General features: G+C 46.2%; 1 pseudogene; it reads left to right on the top strand.

The window, feature by feature from the left end:
* Window positions 1-7158: 7158 nt before the first annotated feature.
* LOC101989987 lies at window positions 7159-8521 on the top strand (annotated as a pseudogene).
* Window positions 8522-11002: the final 2481 nt, after the last annotated feature.

The raw sequence follows: 11002 nt of genomic DNA, 5'->3' as shown, positions 1-11002 counted from the left end.
CTATGTAAAGGTATGTTCATTTGTTTAACTATGTAAAGGCTGTTGCATTTGTTTAATTATGTAAAGATATGTTCATTTGTTTAACTATGTAAAGGCTGTTGCATTTGCTTAATTATGTAAAGATGTGTTTTGTTTTACCTGGCCTGTCTAAGGCACTTGATTGGTCTCATAAAAGGTTGAATGGCCAATAGCGAAGGAGGAGGTATAGACAGAACTTCCAGGCAGGGAGAGAAGTAGGAAGAGAAATTGAGGTTTGAGACGAAAGAAAAAGGGAAGCCCAGGCCAGATAGACACAGAAGAAGGACTGTAGGGCATTCAGAATGAAGGAAAGGTAAAATGCCTCGAGGCAAAGCATAGATGAACAGACACAAGTTAAATTAATTATGTAAAAAAAGAGCTAGTGGGGCATGCCCAAGCTAAGGCTTAGCATTCATAGTTAATAATTAAGTCTCCATGTCTTTATTTGGGAGCTGGTTGGTGGTCAAAAAAAAAAATGCCAACTACACGTACCTGTAATCATAGTACCCTGAAAGTAGAAGCAGAAGAACAGAAGATCTGTAGTTCAGGGTCATCCTTGGCTATATCAGAAAGTTAATTTTAATTAATTTAATTAAATAAATTAAATGTATTTATCATAAACAATTAATTGTATAATTAATATATAATTACTAAATATAATTATATAGCATAATTATAATAAATTAAAGAAAAAGAGGCCATGATTTTGAGAGAGGGCAAGGAGAATCATGGGAGGGGTTGGAAAGAGGAAATGGAAAGGGGAAATGAGGTAATTACTTATTTTAATTTCAAAAAAATAAATTACTAAATAAATAAGCATGTTTTTTTTTAAAAAATGTCGAGGACTAGAGAAGTGGCTCAGCATACAAGAGCACTTGCTGCTCTTCCGGAGGACCTGGGCTTGGTTGCCAGCACCTCTTCCAGGTACCTCTAGCTCCAGCTCCAGGGACCTGACTCCCTCCAGCTCTCACAGGTACCCAAGCACACATGGCACATACACATAGACACAGACACACGAGTGAAAATTTAAAATGAACTTTTAAAAAACTGAGTTGGGGAGGTGACTTAGGAGTAAGAAAGTGTACTATATAAATATGAGCGCCTGTGTTTGAGTTCCCAGCACCCATATAAAAAAAAAAGCCGCCGGGCGATGGTGGTGCACGCCTTTAATCCCAGCACTTGGGAGGCAGAGGCAGGTGGATCTCTGTGAGTTCGAGACCAGCCTGGTCTACAGAGCTAGTTCCAGGACAGGCTCCAAAGCCACAGAGAAATCCTGTCTCGAAAAACAAAAAAACAAAACAAAACAAAAAAAAAGCCAAGTATGGCCACATGCACCTGTAACCCCAGCATTGTGGGACAGAGAAAGGCAGATGCTGGCAGCTACCTGGACAGTCAGCCTCACCAAAACAGTAAACTTTCAGTTCAGGGAAAAACTGTCCTGCAGCACCAAGGCAGAGAGCAACAGGGAAAGTCACCAGATATAAACCTCTGGCCTCCACCTTGGGTGCCCATGAACATGCACACACACACACACACACACACACACACACACACATGCACGCACGCACGCATGCACACACACACACACAGAGCAAGGGAGTTTGAGGGGACAAAGAATTAAAATGACAATCACATTAAAATAAATAAATAAAAAGCATTCCGTGCAGCTCCAGAGTGCTTGACTGATACCTGGACTAGCCAAGCCATGTTGACATCACACAGCTTGGTCTCCAAGGCTCAAAGTCCATTCGTTCATGGATCCAAGGGAACTTTCTCTACTTTGGGCTTCCCCCAGAAGACATATGTGGATTACCCAGAATCCCTCCTCTTCTGTCTAGTACATCTAGTAGTTCCAGGTGGCAGTCTAGTCCCAGAATCATCTTTGTAGATTGGCTTGTCTGAGAGCAACTGGGAAGCAAGTTCTCACTGCCTGCGAAGGAGAAACTTAGGGAGTCTGGTCAGTTTCAGGGAGCCTCCCTCCCCCTCAGCCAAGCTATTCTGAGTTTAGTTCCTGACTTAATGTGTTTCCCTGCAGGATGAAGTGTTTCACCTCCCTGTAACATCTTATTTAAACTATCCGCCTGTTTCATCTCCCTTTTTATATCCTATGCCTTTAAGGAGTTTCTCTCCAAAATGAAAGACATTAACTAGGAAGAAATTGCTTCGCAGCAGGCCAGAGCTGTCATCTGGTGTCCTTCTGTGCCACTCTCTGTCTTTATGCCTCCCTCTGAACACAGGGTTTAGCATTTTCCAGCTAGGCTGGCTGACCAGAAAGCCCCAGAAATCTTCCTGTCTCCCTCCCATCCCAGCACTGGGGTGACAATATGCATGACCACACCCAGCTTTTTATGTATGTCCTGAGAATCCAGATTCAGGTTCTCATGCAGCAAACATTTTTTTCCTCTTTTGAGCCTATCTCCAGCCCTCATTATTTATCTGCTGCCCATTTTTATTATAAGTATCCACACAATTCATATAGCATATAGGAGGATCAGCCCTGAGATGAAAATAACAAAAGCACACCACTTCTATGTCATGTATTAAAAAATTCAGCAAGTCAGGTGATGCCAGCACATACCTTTAATCCCAGCACTGAGGAGGCAGAGGCAGGCAAATCTCTGTGAGTTCGAGGCCAGCCTGGTCTACAAAGTAAATTCTAGAACAGCCAGAGCTGATACACAGAGAAACCCTGTCTTGGGGGTGGAGGAAGAAACGTCAATAATACAATGTCAATCCTGTTGAGAAAAAACAAGCTTTAACACAAAGTTACTCTTTCCAAGAACGCAGATGATATTGTACACTGTGTTTGGGGTCTTAGTGGCTCCCTGGTTAGGAGGGTGGGGGTAGTTTAGGTTTAAGTGTTACAGCTCTGAAGAGGACGGTTTCCCCAACGCAGCTCTGAAGGGAGAGGTAGCCTGGCAGTCTGTAGTTAAGGAATACCACAGAGTCACACCGCACAGCAAACCTCACGCAAGAGATTTATTGGGGAAAACACCGAAGGATGGCTCTCTCTGCTCCAGCAAGAATCAGCAGGGAAACTGAGTAAGAGGCAGGCTCATAAATGGCTTCTTGGGGGTGGAGTTTTCTAGGGTGGGGATCAGTGAGATTTCAAGTCCTGAGCTTGGGGTGAACCCGGGGCTTGGTGGGTTTTCAAGTTCACGGATTTGTGGGTTTTCAAGCCCTGGGGTTGAGCTCAGAGACTTTCTAGCCTACAATAGAGGCTGTGGGTGGTTCACAGGGTGCTTTTATTCCCAAGGCTGTGGAAGGATTTGACCACAGATGCATCAAGCAACAGGGCAAAGACCACCATATAGAAGCCATACGAGTCATTTTTATCAAGTTTCTAGGAAGAATGGGACAGGCAGAGCATGGTTATGGTGGCACACACCAGGGACAGGGATGTGTTGATGGAGTGAAGGAGGACCGTACATTCAGGCGTCCCCAGGGCTCCACTGTGTGGACAGGCGAGACGCCTCAGCAGGCTAGAGTGCTGGCTGTCCAAGCCTGCTGACCTGAGTTTGATCCCTGGAACTCACATAGAGGGAGAGGAGGAGCTGTGACTCCACAAAGGTGTCCTCCATGTCCTCCACACAAGTGGTCAGTGGCATAGTCACTCACATGAAGGCACAATAACAATAAGTTCTTAAATTAAAAAAAAAAAATAGAAATTTTGGGCCAGTGAGATATGTCAGTGAATTAAGTTAAGGCGCATGCCACTAAACCTGGACACTTAGAGTCAAAGGAGATAACGTGCATCTCCTCTGAGATCTTTCCCGCCATTTCATTTCCTCTGAGATCTTTCCCGCCGTTTCATTTCCGTGTTCCTGTGAACCCTAGGGTCAGCACCACCCTGCTGCAGTGAGCGTGAACCCTGCCTGGCAAGGCCTCCACAGCTGTCCCGAGGGTTGTTATTGCTGTGCCTGCCTAGACCGTGCAGGCAGCCTGTGAGCTCCGTACACTGTGGTGGGGTTACGGGCGTACCCTACCACAGCGAGCTTTTTAAGGGGGTGTTTTTTAAGAGATTTGAATTCTGCTCTTCACCTTTGCACAACTGACCCACGGAGCCATCTTCCCAGCTCCCAGAGAACTGATTCTTAGGTCTTGTGAATTCAAATTTAAAGCATTTACCCTTCCCACCTCTGCTCTTGGGGAAAACCCAAAACAACATAAAAGAAGATTGAAAACGATGGCTGTTTGTTTACTTATCTAGACCTAGCACTAGCTCATTGAACGTGAATCTCTGGTGATTGCTTTGTGGTCCATGAAGAGCCAAGCTGTCCCACAGTTAAACAAACAGCAAAAGCCACAGCAAGGTTCCTTCTCCCTAATATCTAAAAAGGCAACTCACGAAAAGATGCCCCTCCTAACTAAACCCCCACCCAAGCTATAGTAGATTATAAGGCTTCCCCACCCTGCTGACCCCTGCTAAGGCCCTAGCGAGGCCCCAGTGCCCCTTGCCAAGGCCCTCCAAACTCCTGAATGGCTTTTCCAAGGTCTTCTCCCCAGGCCACAGCTGTCACAAGCTGACTGCGCTGTCATAAAAACCTACCTGGCCCAAGATAAACCTATACAAACCGCCAGCCTGAGATAAACACCCCTCACTTGAAAGGGACGGCTCCAGGACCAAGGCCAATTCCTGGCCTCTCCAGAATCGTTGGGCTCTCTGTGTTTATTCTCTTGTTGCTCCCTAATTGTGTTTATTTCTTACTTATCAATTTTCTGACCAATGCCCTGAATGCTGGAACGTTGACAGGGTGCCCAGGGAACTAATTACACCCCTCCTCAGAGTTTTAAACAAAGCCAAACAAGACAGAGGAATGGAAGGTGGCGCCAGATCATTGTTTATCCCTGATGGAGCTGGGTTGCTGAGCGGGGTTTAATGTGAGACTCAGAAGTTTCCCAGCATCATGCTGATAACTAAGATTCAGCAGTTTGAAGCTTGACTGGGGAAGAGCCCCAAATGTGCCAATTAAGCCACCAGCCCAAGGGCAGAGCTAGGAAATGGGTTGGGGAGAGCCAGGCTAATACACAACCCAACTCTCTTTACCTGGGACGATCTCTTGGTTTGTTTTGATTTGTTTTGTTTTTGAGACAAGGTCTCATCTGTCACAGGCTGGCCTTAAACTTGACTGTGGCGGAGACTGACCTTGAACTTCTGATCTTTCCTGCTGCCACCTCCTGAGTGCTGAGAAGATCACAGCTTGGAGACGCTACATGGTTTACGGGATTTGGGGATCAAACCCAGGACTTAGAGTTGGCGAGGCAAGTATTCTAGTAACTGAGTTACAGCCCCAGCTTTGGTTCAGTTTCGGTTTTTTATTATTGTGGTGGATGTGTGGATGTGTGGGGCACAAAGTGTGTTCCAACACGTGTGTGGAGAGCAGAGAATTTTGTGGTGTTGGTGCTCTCCTTCTGCCTTTTCTGGGACTCTGGGGATCAAACTCGGGTCATGAGGGTTACCCCACAAGTGCTTTACCCATTGAGCCATCTACTTGCTCTTTGGTTGGTGTTTTGGGTTTTGTTGTTTGAAACAGGGTTTTACTGTGTTCCTGAGGTCAGTCTAGAATTCCATAGATAGGCTGGGCTGGTTGTTCTAGCTCTTGCTGAAAAACAGCTTTTGTTTGAATATCCCACGCCCCTCCATGGCTATCAAACCATTGCACATTCTAAACAAGCATTCTACCACTAAGGTACACCACCACCATCACCCCAAAGGTGTTTTACTGATAAAAGATGTATTTGTATTATGTCTCTATAGTTAAATCTTTTAACTAGCCAGACATGGCTGCAGTGGCCTATAATCCCAGGGAAGAGGAGGGCAGGCAGGAGGAGCACAAAGAGGAATAAAGAAAAGGGAAAGTTGGTTTGAGGCCAGCCTGGGTTCCACAGCAAGACACTATCACAATTGATCAGTTATTCCTTAACCAATCAATTAATTAAAAGAGAATTTACCAAATGGCCATGGAGTGGCTAGCTGACATCTCTTGGAGATAGCAGACATACCACTGGAAGCCTTGTTGTACCCAGGCAGGCATTGAGTTCTTGGTAATCCTCCTGCCTCAGCCTCCTGAGTTCTGAATCGCAGCTGTGTGCCACCCAACCCAACTTGAACGTTTAAGGAAGCAAAGAGAATGTGAAAAGCAAGAAAACCCCCTTTAAACTATTATTTGCATTTTTTTCTCTCCCTTCAAAAACCGTGTAGCTAACCCATCCCTGCTTCCTTCTCTACTCACCTTTCCTCCCGTCTCAGCTTCCTGTACACCTCCCTTCTAAGCATCCCCCTCTTTTGTGTTGGGAAGAGCCTCTTGGCCTCCTCTCCACGTTCTAGTTTTCCTCTCTGCCAACAACCCTGCTTAACAAAGGCGCTCTAGGGAGCACACGGCACAAAGCGCGAATTCTTCTTGTAGACAAGAAGAGAGGTGTTGGCCGGGCATCATTTTTACACTGCATCCTCCGTTGCGCAGGCAGAAAACAAAATTCCAAGTAGGCCAGAACCCAGTGGGGAAGGAAAGGCAATGTCAGGGTCTCTCAGGGATGGGAGCAGGGCAGACACAAGTTTGCTGTGACGGCAGTAGAGAGATACCACAAATGCGAATCTTGCACCGAGGCAGGCACTGCATTAAACCAGATCCCTCGTTCATCCAGGTCCCCTCTGCAGGCCGGGAGCTGGGGAAGGATCTCTAGAGAAGCTAGGCAGGGGCACAAGATGAAGAGTGGGAAGTAAAGGCATTCTATAAATACACAGCAAGCATGGATCCATTGATGTTGACAGATTCTGGAAATGAGAAGCAGAGACAGCACTAGAGACATCTAATCAACCCACTAGGCCAGAGCCAGGAGTCAGGAATCCAAACAGCTCCCAACTCTTGATCCTTTTCATTCACATTTAAGAAGATCGCCAGCCCTCTGCATCTGTAAATTCCACATGCGTGGGTTCAGCCAACTGTTGGTGGGAGACATTTGCGTCCGCACTGAACTGGATAGATTTTTATTCTTGTTGTCCCCTAAACAGTACAGAATAACTGTATACCATTTACATCACAGTGGCTATCACACAGACACAGACACATAAATATGATAAAAATGCATCTTAAAAAAAAAAAAAAACACAGTCAAGCTTCTTTTTCCAGAAAACACCAAATGGCAGATGACACCGGTTCAGCAGGAGAGCCCGGGGGGGACCCAGGATTAGGAGAAAGTGGTGGCTTCTATGAAGGATTTAGCAGAGGTCTTAGAGGCTGCCGTCGTGGTCATGGCCAAGGCCATGGAGCTCATAGAGTAAAGCTGAAGACAAGGAGTGGATCCCTGTCACCAAGATGGGTTGCCTGGTTAAGGATGTGAAGATCAAGTCCCTGGAGTGTAATTGCCTTGACGGGTTACCTCGTCTAGGGTCAGTAACCCGTCTGGCCGTTCAGTTATTCCAGGGTCCCGGAGAGGCACTATCTGGAAGATACGGGCTAGAAAAGAGGAAGGAGGCCAAGCTGGAATTCCTGTCGAAGCCTCCGTTTATTAGAGATGGGGTACAACTTATATATGGTAAGGAGTTGGGGGATGGGCACAGGGGTCTGAGCTCTTGCCACGTGGTTCATGTTGGTCACGTAGCCAGGAGGTTACCTTCGGTCAGGTCACTCTAGGCCAAGAAGTCACAAGTTGACACACCTAGTTCCCTAGATAGTTTGGAATGTGGGGTGGGTTCCGCTAACAGATTGCTCTCCAGATAGCTCTCCATCAGCCAATTTGGGTGTGGGGTAGGCTCTGTCAATAGAACGATTCCTAACACAATTATGGGTGTGGGGTTCTCTGCAGACTCCCCAGAGTGATGGTTCCTGCAATGATTTTAGGAGGAAATTGGCTCCTAACACTGGAGGAGAGCTACCCTGCCCATTAAGGAGTCTGAGATTATTGACTTTTCCTGGGAGCACCCCTAAAAGGATGTGGTTCCAAAGATCATGCCCGTGCAGACGCAGACTCGGACTGGCCGGTGGACCAGGTTCAAGGCTTTTGTCACTATTGGGGACTACAATGGTCATGTTGGTCTTGGTGTTAAGGGCTCCAAGGAGGTAGCCACTGCCATCCAAGGGGCCATCATCCTGGCCAAGCTTTCCATTGTCCCTGTGCAGAGAGGCTACTGGGGGAACAAGACCGGTAAGTCTCACACTGTTCCACGCAAAGTGGCAGGCCACTGTGGCTCTGTGTTGGTACATCGCATCCCTGCCCCCAGAGGCAGCTGGCATGGGTTCTGCTCCTGTGCCCAAGAAGCTACTGATGATGGGCAGTAATGATGACTGCTACACGTCAGCCAGGGGCCGCATTGCCACTCTGGGTAACTTTGCCAAGGCCAGCTTTGATGCCATCTCTAAGACCTATAGCTACCTGACCTCTGGAAACCTCTGGAAAGAGACTGTGTTCACCAAGTCTTCTTATCAGGAATTCGCTGACCATCTTGTGAAAACCCACACCAGTATTTCAAAGGACCCAGGCTCCAGCTCTGGCCACCACATAATGGTTTTTATACAAGAAAAATAAAGTGAATTAAGTCTGTTAAAACACACACACACACCACAAAGTTTTCTCTTAGCTTCCTTCACATGGCATGTTTGCCTTTGTGAATTTTATTCTCTTGTCTTAGAGGTCAACCCTGTCACCACTACAACCAAGATAATGGAAAATTCTACCAGCCAAGTATCTTAGGGTTTCTATTGCAATGATAAAACACCCTGACCAATAAAGCAAAAATTAATTAACTAATTAATTTTAAAAATTAAAAAAGGCAGCCTACAATTTACAATCCCAGAGAACCTAGAACAAAGAGGACCCTAAGAAAGATATTCATAAATCTAATGTACATGGGAAGTATAAAAAGACAAGATCTCCTGAGTAAATTGGGAGCGTGGGGACCATGGGTGAGGATGGGAAGGGAGGGGAGCAGAGAAAAATATATAACTCAATAAAAACAATTTTAAAAATGTAATAACAACAAAAAAGAGTCTTCACTGCAGAGGAAGGAAAAACGTGAGCCCAAAACCAGAGCAAACAGATGAGAAGGCCGGCGTGGCCAAGCCATGTCCTTGCTCCCTTCAGATTCTCTGGTGAAAAAGGATGGGGTGGGGGTGGGGAAGACATGAGGCTCTCCAGTGAATTGCTCATTCTGACTCAGAATTCTTACCTAATGCTCTATAACTCCTGGGACATCAATTTCACAAGCAAGAAAACTAGCCAGGAAGGCAATGCTTAAGCTTACATTATACTTTGTTTAAAAAAAAAATTATAATGCCAAAATAAAATTAAATCTATCTCACACACACACACACACCCCCAAAACACAAAAGCAAACAAACAAACACCCTGACTAAAAGCAATTTGGAAGAGAAGGTTTATTTCAGCGTACAGTTCCACATCATAGCCCATCATCAAAGGAAGTCATAGCAGGGACCTGGAGGCAGGGCCTGAAGCAGAGGTCATGGACGAACTCTGCTTACTGGCCTGCCTCTCACGGCTTGTTCAGCTGGCCTTCTTCTATAACCGAAGGCCACCAGCCCACGGGTGCTACCATCCCCAATGTGCTGGCCCCTTTCCACATCAATCATTAATCACAAAAACACACCACAGGCTTGCCTACAGGCCTTAGCAGGAACATGTCTTTGATCTGGGCCTTCTCTGCCTTGGAAAAAGGCAATGTTTGAGAAACCCCAACACCAGTGTTGACTCAGAACTTGAAAGGGGCAAGTCTTTGAGAAATCCACACCCTAGTTCTTGGTTGTGTTTCACTTTCCTCCGGCACACCTTCCTTTCTCTTAACTCTAGGGTTTCAATTCCGCAGTGAAGTCTCCCAGCAAACTCCAGCTCTGCTCTGAAAACCTTAAACAGTCCACAAAAAGATTCAGACCAAAACTTCTATGAGCTTGGCATGCCTCTCTTACAACAAAATGTCCTTCATCCTTTGAGAAGGGATTTCCCACACCTGCTCCCCTCTCCCCAAGGAAAATGACAACCACCATTTTTCTTCTCCTCACAGATACCTTGAAAAGGGGTGTCCTTCTCTCGGCCTCTGGAGGACTGGGGCACAGCGAGATAAAGATGTGTGCCCTGTAGTCATTTAAACACAGCGGGACCGTGGAGTTGTTGTTTTTAATTATGTTTATTATTAGTGTATGTGCGTGTGCATGTGGGTGTCCATGCCTAGAATTCAGAGGACCTTTGGGAATCGGTTCTCTCCCTCCACCGCAGGGGTTCCAAGGACCGAATTCAGGTTGTTAGATTTAGCAGCAACCACCTTTACCAACTGAGCTATCTCGTCGCTATTTACTTCATTTACTTTTGCTTGGTTTTTGCTTGTTGGGGTATTTTGTGTGTATATGGTTTGTCACTGGTTTGATTTACTGCTGTGTGACATCCAGAGTCAGGCCTCCCATGGGAGAGAGCCCGGTCCATCCTGTAAGAAACAGCGTAAGGAGTGGACCCTCCACACGGCATGCTCGATGAACTACAGTGATTCGGGACAGTTCATGCAGCATAGCCCCCTCTGGACAGTTAGTGCTGGGATGGAATGTGTGTTTCTATGGAAACAATTGTAGGGCTGGAGATGTGGTTCAGTTAGCAGAGTGCTCACCCTGCACGTACAGAACCCTTGGTTTGAAAACTAGGCACACCTTTAGTTTTGGTACTTAGGAGATGGAGACAGGGGGATCAGAAATTAAAGGTCATCCTTGGGTACACAATGAGTTACAGACTGGCCTGGACTGCATGAGACCCTGTCTCAACAACAAAAAGAGACTATAAAAGATATCAGTGTATCATTTTTCAATAAAATGGCAGGGTATTGCTGGCCAGAAATATTTAATCACCATAAGGTCTTTCAGCTTGGCAGAGTGGAAGGATAAATGTGGGATCAGGTGTCGCCCAGAGACAGTTGGCCTTGTTCTCCTCCAGATTATTTATAAGAGTGACAGGTCAGCCTCTGAGCCACACAGGAGTCAGCGAGACC

This window comes from Microtus ochrogaster (genome assembly GCF_000317375.1).
Source record: "Microtus ochrogaster isolate Prairie Vole_2 chromosome 14 unlocalized genomic scaffold, MicOch1.0 chr14_random_2, whole genome shotgun sequence".
Taxonomy (NCBI): domain Eukaryota; kingdom Metazoa; phylum Chordata; class Mammalia; order Rodentia; family Cricetidae; genus Microtus; species Microtus ochrogaster.
The sequence above is the reverse complement of the archived record's forward strand: the minus strand, read 5'-3'. Positions and strand labels throughout refer to the sequence as shown.